The 16,302-nt window shown below is 38.8% G+C and overlaps 1 long non-coding RNA gene and 1 other non-coding gene across 2 annotated transcripts; one reads left to right on the top strand and one right to left on the bottom strand.

Annotated features, from left to right (window-relative positions):
* Positions 1 to 4,091: 4,091 nt before the first annotated feature.
* Positions 4,092 to 5,554, top strand: LOC112635444. The gene is made up of 2 exons (XR_003121914.1): positions 4,092 to 4,685; positions 4,782 to 5,554. It is a non-coding gene; the product is annotated as an uncharacterized LOC112635444 (long non-coding RNA).
* Positions 5,555 to 15,801: 10,247 nt separating this feature from the next.
* Positions 15,802 to 15,904, bottom strand: LOC112615263. Its single transcript, XR_003117311.1, has one exon. It is a non-coding gene; the product is annotated as a U6 spliceosomal RNA (small nuclear RNA).
* Positions 15,905 to 16,302: the final 398 nt, after the last annotated feature.

Genomic DNA, 16,302 nt, shown 5'->3' with positions numbered 1-16,302 from the left:
TTTTGATTTGCATTTCCCTAATGACCAGTGATGATCATTTTTTCATGTTTGTTGGTCACATAAATGTCTTCTTTTGAGAAGTGTCTTTCATATCCTTCGCCTACTTTTCGATGGAGTTGTTTGTTTTTTCTTATAAATTTGTTTAAGTTCTATGTAGATTCTAGAGATTAGCCGTTTGTCAGATGGATAGATTGCAAAAATTTTCTCCCATTCTGTAGGTTGCCTGTTCATTCTGATGATAGTTTCATTTGTTGTGCAGAAACTCTTTAGTTTAATGAGATCCCATTTGTCCATTTTGGCTTTTGTTGCCATTGCTTTTGGTGTTTTAGTCATGAAGTCTTTGCTCATGCCTATGTCCTGAATGATATTGCCTAGGTTTTCTTCTAGGGTTTTTATGGTTTTGGGTCTTACATTTAAGATTTCCTCTTTTCCTAATTGAATACCCTTTATTTCGTTCTCTTGCCTGATTGCCCTGGCCAGAACTTGCAATACTATGTTGAATAGGGGTGGTGAGAGAGGGCATCCTTGTCTTGTGCTGGTTTTCAAAGGGAATGCTTCCAGTTTTTGCCCATTCAGTATGACATTGGCTGTGGGTTTGTCATAAACAGCTCTTATTATTTTGAGATATGTTCCATCAATACCTAGTTTATTAAGAGTTTTTAGCATGAAGGGCTGTTGAATTTTGTTGAATGCTTTTCTGCATCTATTGAGTTAGGGAGGATTCCCTGTTTTTCTATCGTTTGGAATAGTTTCAGAAGGAATGCTACTAGCTCCTCTTTGTACCTCTGGTAGAATTCGGCTGTGAATCCGTCTGGTCTTGGACTGTTTTTTGGTTGGTAGGCTATTACTGCCTCAATTTCAGAACTTGTTATTGGCCTATTCTGGGATTTGACTTCTTCCTGGTTTAGTGTTGGGAGGGTGTATGTGTCCAGGAATTTATCCATTTCTTCTAGATTTTCTACTTTATTTGCGTAGAGGTGTTTATAGTATTCTCTGATGGTTTGTATTTCTGTGGGATAGGTGGTGATATTCCCTTTACCATTTTTTATTGTGCCTATTTTATTCTTCTCTCTTTTCTTCTTTATTAGTCTGACTAGCAGTCTATCTATTTTGTTGATCTTTTAAAAACAGCTCCTGGGTTCATTGGTTTTTTGAATGGGTTTTCGTGGTCTCTATCTCCTTCAGTTCTGCTGTAATCTTAGTTATTTCTTGTCTTCTGCTAGCTTTTGAATTTGTTTGCTCTTGCTTCTCTAGTTCTTTTAATTCTGATGTTAGGGTGTCGATTTTAGATCTTTCCTGCTTTCTCTTGTGGGCATTTAGTGCTGTAAATTTCCCTCTACACACTGCTTTAATTTTGAAACAGAGTCTCCCTCAGTTTTCCAGGCTGGAGTGCGGTGGCATGATCTCAGCTCACTGCAACCTCTGCCTTCCGGGTTCAAGCGATTCTCGTGCCTCAGCCTCCCAAGTAGCTGGGACTACAGGCATGTGCCACCACACCCAGCTAATTTTTGTATTTTTAGTAGAAATGGGGTTTCACCATGTTGTCCAGACTGGTCTTGAACTCCTGATCTCAAGTGATCTGCCTGCCTTGGCTTCTCAAAGTGCTGGGATTACAGGCGTGAGCCACTGCGCCCAGCCCCATGTCTTTTTTAATCCCTGGATTGACTTTGTGGGACATGAGGCCAGGGTACTAAGATGTCACCAGGGCTTTATAGGCTTTATAGCATAATAGTAGTGAATGTAGTCTTTGAAGTCAATTACATCTGGGTGTGAGCTGGGACTAGTCATATACTAGTTGTGTCATATTGAACAAGTTACCTAACCTCTGGTTCCTCAGTTTGTTCATCTGTTTAAAAATTGTGGGAATAACAATTCCTGCTGGGTCATTGCAAGATGTCAGTAAGACATGTCAAGTGCTTAGAATAGGGCTTGGCATAAGTAGAGCCTCAGTAGGGTAGGCTTTCTACCCTACTACCCTGGGATTTCTTAATCCCAGAAATAACTGGCAACTTTGGAAGGTGAGAGTGAATGTCTCTAATCATTAATTTATCTAACAAATACTTATCTAGTACGATGTGCCTGGCCCTGTGGACACTGCCATGTTTTTTCTCATTCAGTATTCACAGCGACTGCCCAGTGAATGGTATTGCCTCCATCCTCTGAGAGGGTAAAGAGCCTATCCCAGACCCCACCAGTGGAGGCATCAGGGAGGGGTTCTTGGCAGGAGATGGGCCTTGTAGAAAGGCTTCTGCTTTGCTTTCACTCACTGCCTGTGGCCAGTTTGCTCAGACAGCTCCCGTCAGGACACCATAAGCAGCTTTTGCATGACCCTGCCTCCCAGGGTTTTCCTTAAGTTGCCTTGTTCTTTAGTTGTTTCCCTACTTGTTTTTGTTAGACTGTGGGAGGAAGAAATCCATTTCAAATCTGCTGAAATCTGTTACCAAGCAACAGCAGTGGTTAAAAGCAACCTGATGAGTGAGTAAAGAATTAGGGTTTCAGACCTGTGGTTAATAATGGTCTCTATCTCCCTGCTGACCTGCATTCGCTTCTCTTCTGTTCACTGCTGGGTGAAGGAGGGCTCGCTGCATTTTGGAAGTTAAGGGAACCAATAAGGTGACTCTTTTGCAGATGGGAATGTGGTACTCAGCCAGCCATGTGGAAGCACTGTCCTGGCATGATCTGCCCTGGGCTGTTGGCTCTCTGAATGCTGTCTTGGGAGGAGCACTGCCCTTCAGACCAGAAGAGATGGCTTCCAGTCCCCTCTCCCTCTTGTCCCAGTCTCTCTGAGGCTGCTTGTTGGGTATTGGACGTGCTGTGTACTAACTCAATCCCATCTCTTGTCTCATTATCTGAAATGCATCCCCGTTTGCAGAATGGGCTCAAAGGGAGCTTTCAATTCTGCTCCTCTAATAGCCGTAGCTCAGACCCCAGCTCAAGATATCTTGTCTCTGGAAAGGGCAAAACGTTGTCCCCAGTGTAGCATTTTCACTGGGTTGATTATCTCAGTGCTGGATCATCTGTCTATCACCCTTGTGTGGTGACTTTGTGAATTATCTGCCTGAGTGCCACCTCTCATCCACCCTAATCACTGCATGCTCAGGGAGCAAGGAATAAAATCATGAAATGCATTCGAAATAAAATCACTTTTTGGCTGGGTGCAGTGGCTCACACTCCCAAAGTAATCCCAGCAGTTTGGGAGGCTGAGGTGGGTGGATCGCTTGAGGCCGGGAGTTCAAGAGCAGCCTGGCCAACATGGCGAAACCCCATTTCTACAAAAAATACAACAGCAAAAAAATCAGCCAGGGTAACTGGTGTGTGCCTATAATCCCACCTACTTGGGAGGGAGGCTGAGGCACAAGAATTGCTTGAACCCAGGAGGTAGAAGTTCAGTGAGCCGAGATCATGCCCCTGCACTGCAGCCTGAGCAACAGAGCGAGACTCTGTCTCAAAAATAAATAAAAATAAATCGCTTTTTGATACTTCTGTTAAAATAGATAATAAGGGACCATATCTTAAAGTATGGAGGATCTGGCTTGGCTTCTGTTTTCCCTATGAAAGTGACAGATGTTGCATCATGAGACTTAGTGGAATGAATTGGGAAATTGAAGGGCAGCCCCATGGCTGTGGATTCTATTTTCTATGGGACTGTTTACGCCAGGTTTTGTTTATTTTCTCTTTGCTCAGATAACTTCTGACTAGAATCGACTGTAGGATTATAAATAGTTTAAAATACCTATTCTCAAACCTCATTTTCAGCATATAAATTTTTTTGTTTTTGTTTTTTTGTTTTTTGTTTTTTTTTTGAGACGGAGTCTGGCTCTGTCGCCCAGCCTGGAGTGCAGTGGCCGGATCTCAGCTCACTGCAAGCTCCGCCTCCCAGGTTCACGCCATTCTCCTGCCTCAGCCTCCCCAGTAGCTGGGACTACAGGCGCCGCCACCTCGCCCGGCTAATTTTTTGTATTTTTTTAGTAGAGATGGGGTTTCACCGGGTTAGCCAGAATGGTCTCAATCTCTTGACCTCGTGATCCGCCCGTCTCGGCCTCCCGAAGTGCTGAGATTACAGGCTTGAGCCACCGCGCCCGGCCAGCATATAAATTTTTAAGAATCAGTGTTTAAAGATACATGAAGCTGTTTGCTAGATTTTTATTCTAGTTTTTTTTTTTTTAAATTTAAAAATCTTAAGTTTTTTTTAGTAAGCTTAAGATGTCCAGTAGTTTATTTGCAGACAGTGTTTTTAAAAAGTGAATAGATGTTTAGCTGAAGTTAAATATAGATTTACGACTGTGTAACTCTTGGTAAGATATAACAAAACCTAGACATCTAAAGTTTTTGGAAATTTTTATTTTAAAAGTTTGTTGGGAGGTAAAATTGTGTGACTTTACCTTGGGTTAATAGTTTTATAGTTAAGAAGAAAGTCTGGCAAAGTTTACTTGATCTCAGTTCATTCAAGAATAGGGTATTTAGTTCTACTTTGGTTATTTTCACTTCTACCCTAAATTCATAGTCCCTGTTACTTAAGCTTTACCCTTGACTTACCAGTTTTTGTAGCAGCGAGATAAATGGGGAGTAGCAGTGCCTTTGTTAATGTAAATTGACAAAAAATTATGTCGTTTTCTAGCAGGAGTAGATAAACTGATAATGGGCTTAGAAATGTACAAAATGATTTTCTGTAGACAGGATGATCTGTAACCATGAGTCCACTAGACAGGAGAAACTTTGCTGTTTAAAATGAAATGTTATTCAGGATTTGGAATAATTTGCTAAAAAAAGTAAAATTAAAGGTCAGTTCATAGCATTGTAGCAAATGATGGTACATATTCACAACAAAGTAATGCAACTACATTTAATAAATAGCCACAAACAACAAAAGGACAGCTGGTCCCTGATATGTACTGGCTACCTGGACATAATATCCTTGTGAAGCATCCTTAAAGAACAAATTGCAGCTGGTATTTGGGTGAATGTTGCTCTGTGCCTGTTGAATGTCCATGCTACAAGAAGTTATGAGCCTTGTTCTAAGTACAAACGAACCTTGTATTTGTTTAATCTCCTAAGGGAGAGCTATAGTTTACATTCAATTTTTTGGTCTTTCTGCCATGAAAGGTGTTTATTTTGCCTTTGTCAATGTGTTTGCAACCTTAAATAAGGAAAGGGAAAAAAATAGCCCTCTGAACTCTGATCTTTTGCTGCTTCTGTAAATTTTGATTATGAAGTTGGGAGTGAGGACATTCAAAAGCCCATGGTGAATTTATATGGCTTTAGAATATTGTGCCCGTTTTAAAATGTTTGAGCTTTTAAAACACTTTGTTGAAACATGAATCCTTTTTTGTAATTGTATAAATACTCATAACTAATTTTGAATGCTACTGATTGTGTAACTGAATTTTTGTATCCAAAAATACATTTTTTCCTACCTTGAAAATCTATTTCATTTAATAAATACTGTTTTCTTTATGCTAACTTAACTTTAAAAGGAATGTTGCCAAGCTGTCTCTCCTCCCCCATCACAATTTTGCTTTTTTTCTTCAATAAATGATAGCATTATGATCTTTAATAAATCTAGTTTTTTTTTTTAATAACTTCATGAAGCCACATGAAGATTGTACAACTGTAAGAAAAAACGGTATCTTTAATTTGAATTCTCAGTGTGTAGCACACATTATAGGCACTTAAAGATGTTTTTGGGGGCCTAACTTGACGTGTAGTCCTCTCTTTTAAATGACTTAGGGTTTCACATGAGTCTAGGAACAGTTTGGAAGGTTTTTAAAAGGTAAGAAATTTCCTTAAGTATTTATTTTGGGGAAAAAAAAGTATATATACATACATACATACAAATACTTATTATTTTTTCTTTTTTTTAGATGAAGTCTCACTCTGTTGCCCAGGCTGGAATGCAGTGGTGTGATCTTGGCTCACTGCAACCTCAGCCTCCCAAGTTCAAGTGATTCTCATGCCTCAGACTCTGAAGTAGCTGGGATTACAGTCGTGCATGACCACACCCAGCTACTTTTTGTATTTTTGGTAGAGACAGGGTTTTACTATGTTGGCCAGGCTGGTCTTGAACTCCTGACCTCAGGTGATCCACCCGCCTCAGCCTCCCAAAGTGCTGGGATTACAGGTGTGAGCCACTGTGCCCGGCCTATTTTGGCATATTCCTATACACCTAGCTGGTTTAGTTATTTTGTGTAAAGTAGGTTGTCTAATTAACATAAAGTTGTTCATGATGTTTTCCTATTTTAATATCTGTAAGATTTCTACTTATGCCCTTCCTTTTATTGCTAATGTTGGTAATTTGAGACTTCTCTTGCCTTGCTTAGCATAGGTAGAAGGTTGTCAGCTTTTTTTGCTCATCTTTTCAAAGGCAGCTTGGTTAAGATTTGAACACACAAAGACAGATATGTGAATGGCCAACAAACATATCTAGTACATACAGAATTATATGAAGTTTAAAAAAATAGGTAAAATAACTCTGGACTTTCAAGTTCTTAGGTGCCTTCATTGGTGGTAATGAAAAGCAAGGAAGTTATTTGCATGAGTTAGGATAGTCATTACTTCGGGAAAGACAGAATTGGGAGGGGACATTATGGGAGGATGCCTCTGGGTGCTGGTCATGGTCTTTCTTCAAAGACCATGTGGTAGTTTCATGGTATTTGATAAATCATTGTGCTGTATATGTATTTTTTTGTTTGTGTACTTTTCTATTGTGTTATGTTTTACAGTAAAATAACCAGTATTTGATTTCACTGATTTTCAATGTTCATTGTCTGTTATTTGATTTTTTTCCTCTTTATTATTTTCTTTCTTTTCTTTTCTTTTTTTTGAGATGGAGTTTCACACTTGCTGCCCAGGCTGGAGTGCAGTGGCACGATCTCGGCTCAACCGCAACCTCCGCCTCTGACGTTCAAGCGATTCTTCTGCTTCAGCCTCCTGAGCAGCTGGGATTACAGGCATGTGCCACTACGCCCAGCTAATTTTGTATTTTTTTTAGTAGAGATGGGGTTTCTCCATATTGGTCAGGCTGGTCTTGAACTCCTGCCCTCAGGTGATCGGTCTGCCTCGGCCTCCCAAAGTGCTGGGATTACAGGCGTGAGCCACGACACCCAGCCTATTTTCTTTCTTATACATACTTTGGGTTTAATTTGTTCTGTAGCTATTTACAGTAGAAGCCTTAACCATTGATTTTTATACCTTTTTTCTAATACAATTTAAGCTATAAATTTCCTTTTCAGCACTGCAGTAGCTCCATCTTACACATTTTGATATACTGTGTTTTCATTTTAATTCAGTTCAAAATATTTTCTTGTCTTCCTGTGATTTCTTTTTTAACTGATTGATTACTTACAAGCACGTTTACTTACAAGCATGTTTAACTTCTAAACATTTGGGGATTTTGCAGATCTCTTGATTTCTAATTTAATTTCATTATAGTCAGAATTTGTCTCAATCATTTTAATCCTTTTCAATCTGTTGTGACTTATTTTATGGCCTACCATCTTAGTCTAAATAAATAAATAAACAAACTTGATGTGGTGGTGTGCTCCTGTAGTCCAGCTACTCAGGAGGCTGAGGTGGGAGACTGCCTTGAGCACAGGAGTTTGAGGCTGTGGTGAGCTATGGTCATGCCATTGCACTTCAGCCTAGACAACAGAGCGAGACCTGTCTCTAGACAAGACAAATCCCTAGATCATCTAGGTTTTCTCCTATGTTATTATCCTGTAGGAGTTTTATAGTTTTTTACTTTACATTTAGCCCCTGTGATTCTTTTTTTTTTTTTTTTTTTCATGTCCGGGTCTAGCCTTGTTTGTTAAAAAGATGATCTTTGTTCCATTGTATTTCCTTTGCTTCTTTGTCAAAGATCAGTTGATTATGTTTATGTGGGTCTGTTTCTGGGTTCTGAATTCTGTTCCTTTGATATGTTGGTCTATTCTTTCATCAGTAGCACACTACCTTAATTACTGTAGCTTCGTAGTCTTGAAGTAAGGTAGTGTCAGTTCTCCAACTTAGTTTTTTTCCTTTAATATTGTGTTGCCTATTCTAGGCCTTTTTGCCTCTCCATATAAACTTTAGAATTAGTTTTTAAAAATATTTATGCAAAATAACTTGCCAGGTTTTTGACTGGGATTGCAATGAATCTATAACTCATGTTGGGAACAATTGATATGAAAATATTGAGGGTTTTTGTTTTGTTTTTTTCTGAGACTGGGTTTTACTCTATTTCCCAGGCTGGAGTGCAGTGGTGTGATCATGGCTCACTGCAGCCTTAATCCTGAACTCAAGTGATTCTCTGCCCCAGCTTACTGAGTAGCTGGGACAACAGGAGCACACCACTATGCCTGGTGAATTTTTAAAATTTTTGGAGAGACAGAGTCTCACTATGTTTCCCAGGCTGGTCTTGAACTCTTGGGCTCAAGTGATTCTCCTGCCTTGGCCTCCTAACATGCTGGGATTACGGGTGTGAGCCGCCATGACTGGCCAAATATTAACTTTTCCTATTCATGAACATGGTATATCTCTCCATTTAGTTCTTTAATTTCTGTCATCAGAGCTTTTAAGGTTTCCTCATACAGATTTTGTACATATTTTGTTTGATTTATACCTAAGTATTTTATGTTTTGGTAGGCTAATATAAGTGGTATTGTGTTTTTAAATTCAAATTCCACTTGCTTATTGCTGGTATATAGGAAAGCAATTGATTTTGTATATTAACCTTGTGTCCTGTAACCTTACTATAATTGCTTACTGGTTCCAGGATTTTTTTGTTGATTCTTTTGGATTTTTGACATAGACTACCCTGTCATTTATGAACAGAGTTTTATTTCTTCCTTCCCAGTCTGTATCCCTTTTATTTCCTTTTCTTGTCTTAGTGCATTAGCTAGGACTTCCAGTATGATGACAAAAAGGAGTGGTGAGAGGGGACATCCTTGCCATTATGGTCTTAACCTTAAGTTTCTTAACCTTAAGTTTCTTACCATGAAGTATAATGTTAGCTATAGGTTTTTAATGGATATTCTTGATCAAATTGAGCAAGTTCCCCTCTATTCCTAGTTTCCTGAGAGTTTTTATCATGGGTGGGTATTGGACTTTGTCAAAGGCATTTTCTGCATCTATTGATAGGCTGGGTGCAGTGGCTCACATCTGTAATCTCAGCATTTTGGGAGGCCGAGGTGGGTGGATCACATGAGGCCAGGAGTTCAAGGCCAGCCTGGTCAACATGGCAAAACCCTGTCTCTACTAAAAATACAAAAAAAGTTAACTGGGTGTGGTGGCCCACACCTGTAATTCCAGCTATCTAGGAGGCTGAGGCACAATAATCACTTGAAACCGGAAGGCAGAGTTTGCAGTGAGCCAAGATTGTTTCGGTGCACTCCAGCCTGGTACAGAGTGAGACTGTCTAAAAAAACAAAAAACAAACAACAACAAAAAAGATATAGTGTTATTTTTCTTCTTTAACCTGTTCATGTGATAGATTATGTTAATTGATTTCTGAATGTTGAACCAGCCTTGCATACTTGGGATAAATCTTGTGGTTGTGATATGTAATTCTTTTTTACATTCTTGGACTTAGTATGTTAATATTTTGCAAAGGATTTTTGTATCTATGTTCATGAGAGATATTGGTCTGTAGTTTTCTTTTCTTGCAATGTCTTTGTTTGGTTTTGGTATTAGGTAATGCTGGCCTCATAGGATAAATCAGGGCTCATAGGATAAATCCTGATTGTTTTGTTTTTACTTCTATCTTCTGAAAGAGATTTTAGAGAATTGGTATAATTTCTTCCTTAAATGGCTCACAGAATTCAACAGTGAACCCATTTAGGCCTGGAATTTTCTGTATTTTTAAGTTTATTAATTATTGTTTCAACTTCTTTAATAAATATAGATCTATTTAGATTGTCATTTCTTGTGTGAGTTTTGGCAGATTTTATCTTTCAAGGAATTGATCAATTTCATTTAGGTTATCAGATTTGTGATCATAGAGTTGTTCATAGAATTCTTTTATTATCCTTTTAACGTCTGTGACATCTGTAGTGATGTCTCCTCTGTCATTTCTAATATTAGTAATTTGCCCTTCCCACCACCACCCTGGCTTTTTAGTTAGCCTGGCTAGAGGCTCATTGATTTTATTGATTTTTTTCAAAGAACCAGCTTTTGGTTTTGTTGATTTTCTTTATTGATTTCCTGTTTCAGTTTCATTGATTTCTACTCATTGTTATTTCTTGTCTTCTGCTTACATCAGGTTTAATTGCTTTTCTTTTTCTTGTTTTCCAAGGTGGAAGATTATTGATTTTGGAGCTTTCCTCTTTACTAATATGTGCATACAATGCTCTAAATTTCCCCAGGCACTACTTTTGTTGCATCCCACAAAATTTGATGAGCTGTATTTTCATTTTCATTTAATTCAAAATATTTTTAAATTTCTCTTGATTTTTTTGACCCATGTGTAATTTAGAAGTGTGTTGATTAATCTCCAAGTAATTTGAGATTTTCCAGCTATCTTTCTGTTATTGTTCAGGCCAAAATAATGGAGCTTTCCCCTTGTGTTTTCTTCTTTCAGTTGTACATTTCAGGTTTTATATTTAAGTCCTTTATCCATTCTGAGTTGATTTTTATATATGGTATAAGATAAGGATCCAATTTCATGATTTCTATTTTTAAAAAATTTGTTAAGGTGTTTTAAGAGCCCAGAATATGGTCTATGTTGGTGAGTATTTCACATGAACTTGAGAATAATGTGTATCCTGCTGTTGCTGGATGAATTAGTCTATAAATATCCATTATATTTAGTTGATTGATGGTGTTGTTGAATTCAAGTGTATTCTTACTGAATTTCTGCCCGCTGGATCTATTAATTTCTGATAGAAGGGCTTTGAAGTGTCCACTATAATAGTGGATTCTTCTATTGCTCTTTGCATTTCTATTAATTTTTGCCTCACACATTTTGATATTCTGTTGTTAGGCACATACACATTAAAGATTGTTATGCCTTTTTGGAGATTGACCCCCTTAGCATTATGCAGTGTCCCATCTTTATCTGTGATACCTTTCCTTTCCCTGAAGCTTGCTCTGCCTGAAATTAATATAGCTTCTCTTGCTATCTTTTGATTAATGGTGGCATGGTATATCCTTCTTCAACTATTTTTTTTTTTTAAGTTTTATTTTTAGGCTGGGCACAGTGTCTCACACCTGTAATCCCAGCACTTTGGGAGGCAGAGGTGGGTGGATCACATGAGGTTAGGAGTTTGAGACCAGCCTGGTCAATGTGGTGAAACCCTGTTTTTACTAAAAAATTAGGTGGGCACAGTGGCGCACACCTGTAGTCCCAGCTATTCTGGAGGCTGAGGTGGGAGGATCACTTGAACCTGGGAGGCAGAGGTTGCGGTGAGTTGAGATTGCACCACCGCACTTCAGCCTGGGTGACAGAGTGAGAATCTGTCTCAAAAAAAAAAGTTTTACTTTTAATTGACAATTATGTATGTTAATGGAGTATGGGGCACAATGTACTGTTTTGATATGTGTATTTACTGTGGCATGATTAGATCAAGCTAATTAACATATGTATCACATACTTTATGTTTTTTATACTGAGAACATTTAAAATCTATTCTTTTAGCAGTTTTGAAATATATAATACATTATTATTAACTATGGTCACCGTACTGTGCAATAGATCTCAATTTGTTCTCCTATCTAACTGCAACTTTGTATTCTTTGGTCAGCATCTCTCATCCACTCTCCTGGTAACTATCTTTCTATTTTTTACTTCTGTAACTTTGACTATTTTAAATTGCACATATAAGTGAGATTGTGTAGTATTTGTCTTTCTGTGCATAGATTATTTCACACAGTCCAATATTTCACAATATTGTCCCAGTGACAGAATTTCCTTCTTTTTAAAGGCTGACTAGTATTCTATTGTGTATGTATACCACATTTTCTCTGTTAATGGGCACCCAGCATGATGCCATATCTTGGCTATGTGAACAATGCTGCAGTGAGCATGGGAGTACAGATATCTCTTCAGTGTACTGATTTCAATTCTTTCTAATATATACCCAGAAGTGGGGTTACTGGATCATATGGTATTCTAATTTTAGTTTTTTGAGGAACCTCCATACTGTTTTCCATAATGGCTGTACTAATTTACATTACAACAGTATACAAGTGGCCCTTTTTCTCCACATTCTTGCCAATGCTTGTTATCTTTTGTCTTTTTGATGGCAGTCATTCTAACACGTGTAAGATAATCTCTCATTGTGATTTTAATTTGCATTTCCTTGATTATTAGTGATGTTGAGCATTTTTAAATAAATCTGTTGGCTATTTGTATGTCTTCTTTTAAAAAAAATCTATTCAAGTCCTTTGTCCATTTAAACATCAGGTTATTTGTTTTCTTGCTATTAAGTTGAGTTTCTTATATATTTGGGATATTAACCCCTTATCAGATGTGTGGTATACAGATATTTTCTCCTATTCTGTGAATTCTCTTCACTCTGTAAATGGTTTTCTTTGTTATGCAGAAGCTTGAGCTCTCTACATTTGTTCTTTTCCCACGTTTGTTCCTTCTCATCATTATTAGAGACTACATTGGGGATTTAGAGTGACATCTCATATACACTAGAAAATCAGTGCAGAATCATTTTGGGGTGTTGTTTCTGGTTAAAAAATCAGATATTTGGGGGTCTGGCAAATAGTAGGCTGCCAGTGGCTTCCAAAAACCTAACCTTTCAGTCATGGAAAGGGATGAACTGTTGGCATGGAAGGACATCTTAAAGGGCTCTCATGTCAGTGTATTGGAACTGACCCTGGAAACTAATGAAAGAGTAATCCTCCCTAAATCAACCCGAAGCTGGTAATCCCCAAGGCTACATGTTGGTGATTAAAAAAGAAAGGTAGGAGCAGCTGTCTTTTTGTTCAGTTTAATTATGACCCAGTACCCAGGTGAGTGCTAATTTCCTGGGGGCACTGGAAGTGGGTGGGAAAAGGTGTTAGGTTTCTGCAGGCTGCAGGGACTAAATGTACAGACGTGGATTCTGCCTGGTGTATGTCTAGGGATCCAGCCACAGTTCAGGGGAGCTCAAGCTTGTGAGGTCAGGTTGCATGGCTTTTAATTTTTGCCCTTTTAAATTGGAGACATGGGCTGCTGTGTGCCAGAGGACACAGCAGTACTATCAGGTGTCAGCTAGACTGCACACCTTAATTAATAGCTGTCTTGCCCCCTTCAACAACTAGCTACAGGGCAGCTGCTGAGCCTGTGAGATAGAACTTACATTATTAAGCAGAAGAGAAACATTTAGCCCTCCTAATCATTTCAGCAGGATTCCAGTCCAGAGGTCACAGCACTGGGCATCTCCTTTCCCCGGGTCCCCGTTCCCGATATTCAAGTTGTTATCCATGGGTGTGTTTATAGCCAGCCTGTGAACTACAGACTGTGTTGGTTGAAATTAATGCCCCTGCTCGTGGTGAACATGCAACATCATTCCTCCTGACTCTTCTTGTGTTCTCTGTCCTGGAGAATGGTCCTGCCATTTGCCCCGTTGTCCAAATGGATAGCTGAACAATCATCCTGGATACCTTCTCCGTTAATAGCCATATCCAGTAATGGCCATTTCCTATGGATTCTACCTTCTAAATAGCTCTCACATCTGCTATGCCCTTTCCTGCATTGCACCTGCCTGTTCCTTGCATGGTGCTGAGGTTTGAGGTATGATTGATCCGTCACCCAGGTATTGAGCATAGTAATTGATAGTTTTTTAACCTCTGCCCCCGCCTTCCCTTCCTCCCTCCCCCTTTCATCTTCCACCTTTTGTTGTTTTCAAGTTTTACCACCACTATTGCTTTACAGGCATTTCACACTACTCTCTGTTTAGTTTTACTCTTGTTCTAAGCAACATTCTCCTTAAAGGCATAGGTTTCAAATTCTAGTTGCATTTCTCTGCTATAACTATTATAGTAACAAATGTTAGTTCATATGCCAACTAAAATTATTTCCTTGTGGAAATACGGAACATTCCAAGCCCTTAATCATTTCCTCTCTAGTCTGATATTCCACTGGCTGAACTTGCTGCTATTTGAATACTCAATGTGTTAATACCTCCTGAGCTTGTCATGGAATAGTCTTGTTTTCCTGGAATGTAGTTCCTCCCTGGCCGAAGGCAAATGCCTACTTCAAAACTGAGCTTATATGTTTCCTCCTCTGTGAAGGTGTCCCTGGTTCCTGCAGAGAATGGCAGGCTTTCTCTGTTCTACGCTTTCTTCCAAACTTCCGCTGCAGGAAACTTGTTGGTCTCCTCACTGTAAGCTCCCTGAGGTCCAATATGCCTGGCACAAAGTAAACACTCAGTGGGTGAATGAATGGGTGAAATGATGCCAGGAAAGTCACTCCTATCCTTGTTATCATGAGTCCCATCTCTAAAATCAGAGGATGTTTGGGAGATCTCAAAGATTTCTTTTCAGCTCTTTCTAGTATGTGAAGAAAAAGGTACAGCAAAATTAATTGCCTGCGGACACAGGATTATTTGTGGCAGAATCTAGAACCCTCATTCTTTTACTGTTTCCTGTGGACTTCAACATTTCAGACTCCTTCTGATAAGGTGGCCCACATGGGGAAGGTGGGCACCTGCAGGCCCCACGCTGAGGAGAAAGTCTCAGGTGAGTGGGGTTCCTGCCTGGGCTCCCACGTGACCCTTCCACTTGCAAGCTGGAGCTCCCCGCATAAGCAACTGAAAACGCATCTCAGACATTTGCATAAATAGCTAGACTTCTATAGGAATAAAACTCAGCTGTCTAACGTGAGACTCAGACATGCTTGTGCTGGGAGAAAAGCAGTTCTAGACCCCTTTGTGCCTGGCTATTTGATTCACTCATGTAGATCATTCTTGGGGCCTTCCCAAGTGAAGACTTCCCTCTACTTCTCCTTCTCCTGCAATGCTTCATTCAAGGCACAATTTTAAGGTACTCAGAGTTTTGCTTGACATCTCAGTTCTTCCATCTCCATCCTAATATTAAATCACCAGGGCATAGCTTCTTCATAGTCTTCATAGATGGCATGTCACTATTTTTTTAATTGCATTGATTTTTTGAGGGGAGATGTCTGTGTGTCTGGGTTTATTTGATTGGACACTTTGTTGAAAGTGCAACATTCCCAGAATCTGAGAAGAAGCATGTAACATTTGACTGAAAGCATAGAATAGTCTTATTATTTGTTATTGAAAAATGTTTTCTGATTTCTGAATGGGAAGTTATCTTTTAATGTTTTCACATTTGGACTATCTCAAATACAGCAAAGATGCATAATTGTTTTTTTCAGAGATAGAATCTTGCTTCATTGCTCAGGCTGGAGTATAGTGGTACAATCATGGCTCACTCTAACCTCCAACTACTGAGCGCAAGGGATCCTTTCCACTCAGCCTCTCAAGTAGCTGGGACTATAGGTATGCACCACTATAAATAGCTAATTTTTCTTTAATTTTTTATAGAGACAAGATCTCACTATGTTGCCTACGCTGGTCTTGAATTCCTCAAGTGATCCTCGCGCCTTGGCCTTTCAAAGTGTTTAGATTACAGGGGTGAGCCACTGTGCCTGGCCCGAAAATATTTAAAAGTAAAAATGTTCTTGAAAAAAACTTTATGAAATATCAGTTTTCTCTTAAAAATGCCTCAATAAATATGATGCCTCCAAATGTTATTAATTTTTTTGTTAATATCAGTTTTTGCCTCATTACACCTTGATAAATTAATAATAAACCAAGCAGTAATAATAAAGGACCTACTCCGTGCCAGCTACTAGATCTTTTTTTTTTTTTTTTAAATATGGAACACTTCATGAATTTGCATGTCATCCTTGTACAGGGACCACGCTAATCTTCTCTGTATCATTCCAGTTTTAGTAAATGTGCTGCCAAAGCACGCATAGCTGTTGGGTCTTATGGTTAAAAGTAATATGGGCTTATTATACTGTAGGTAAAACAATTTAGTGATTTAATCCTAAGATGCAGATATGAGTCTCTTTTCAAATATTGAAGATATATTGTATAGCACATTGTCTAAGATTTAACTTTGTATTTCACGGAAGTACTGTGCTGCAAAGACACCTGAAGAGAGAGAAAAAAAATGAGTGACTTGTTCTCTAAGAAGCTTGGCCAGGACCTACTTACAAAATATGCCAGGAACACAAATGTGAAGCTCTTAGAAAACAATTCAGAAAGCCAGTAACCCACTATAATAGAAAGCCAGAATATCATATCTGAGGAAGATGAGGCTTCCATGAAATGTTATAAGCTTTTGTTTGTTGAGACTTTGAGACAG

Source organism: Theropithecus gelada, chromosome 1 (genome assembly GCF_003255815.1).
Source record: "Theropithecus gelada isolate Dixy chromosome 1, Tgel_1.0, whole genome shotgun sequence".
Lineage (NCBI taxonomy): Eukaryota > Metazoa > Chordata > Mammalia > Primates > Cercopithecidae > Theropithecus > Theropithecus gelada.
Note: the sequence above shows the minus strand (reverse complement) of the source record. Positions and strands in the feature narration are given on the sequence as shown.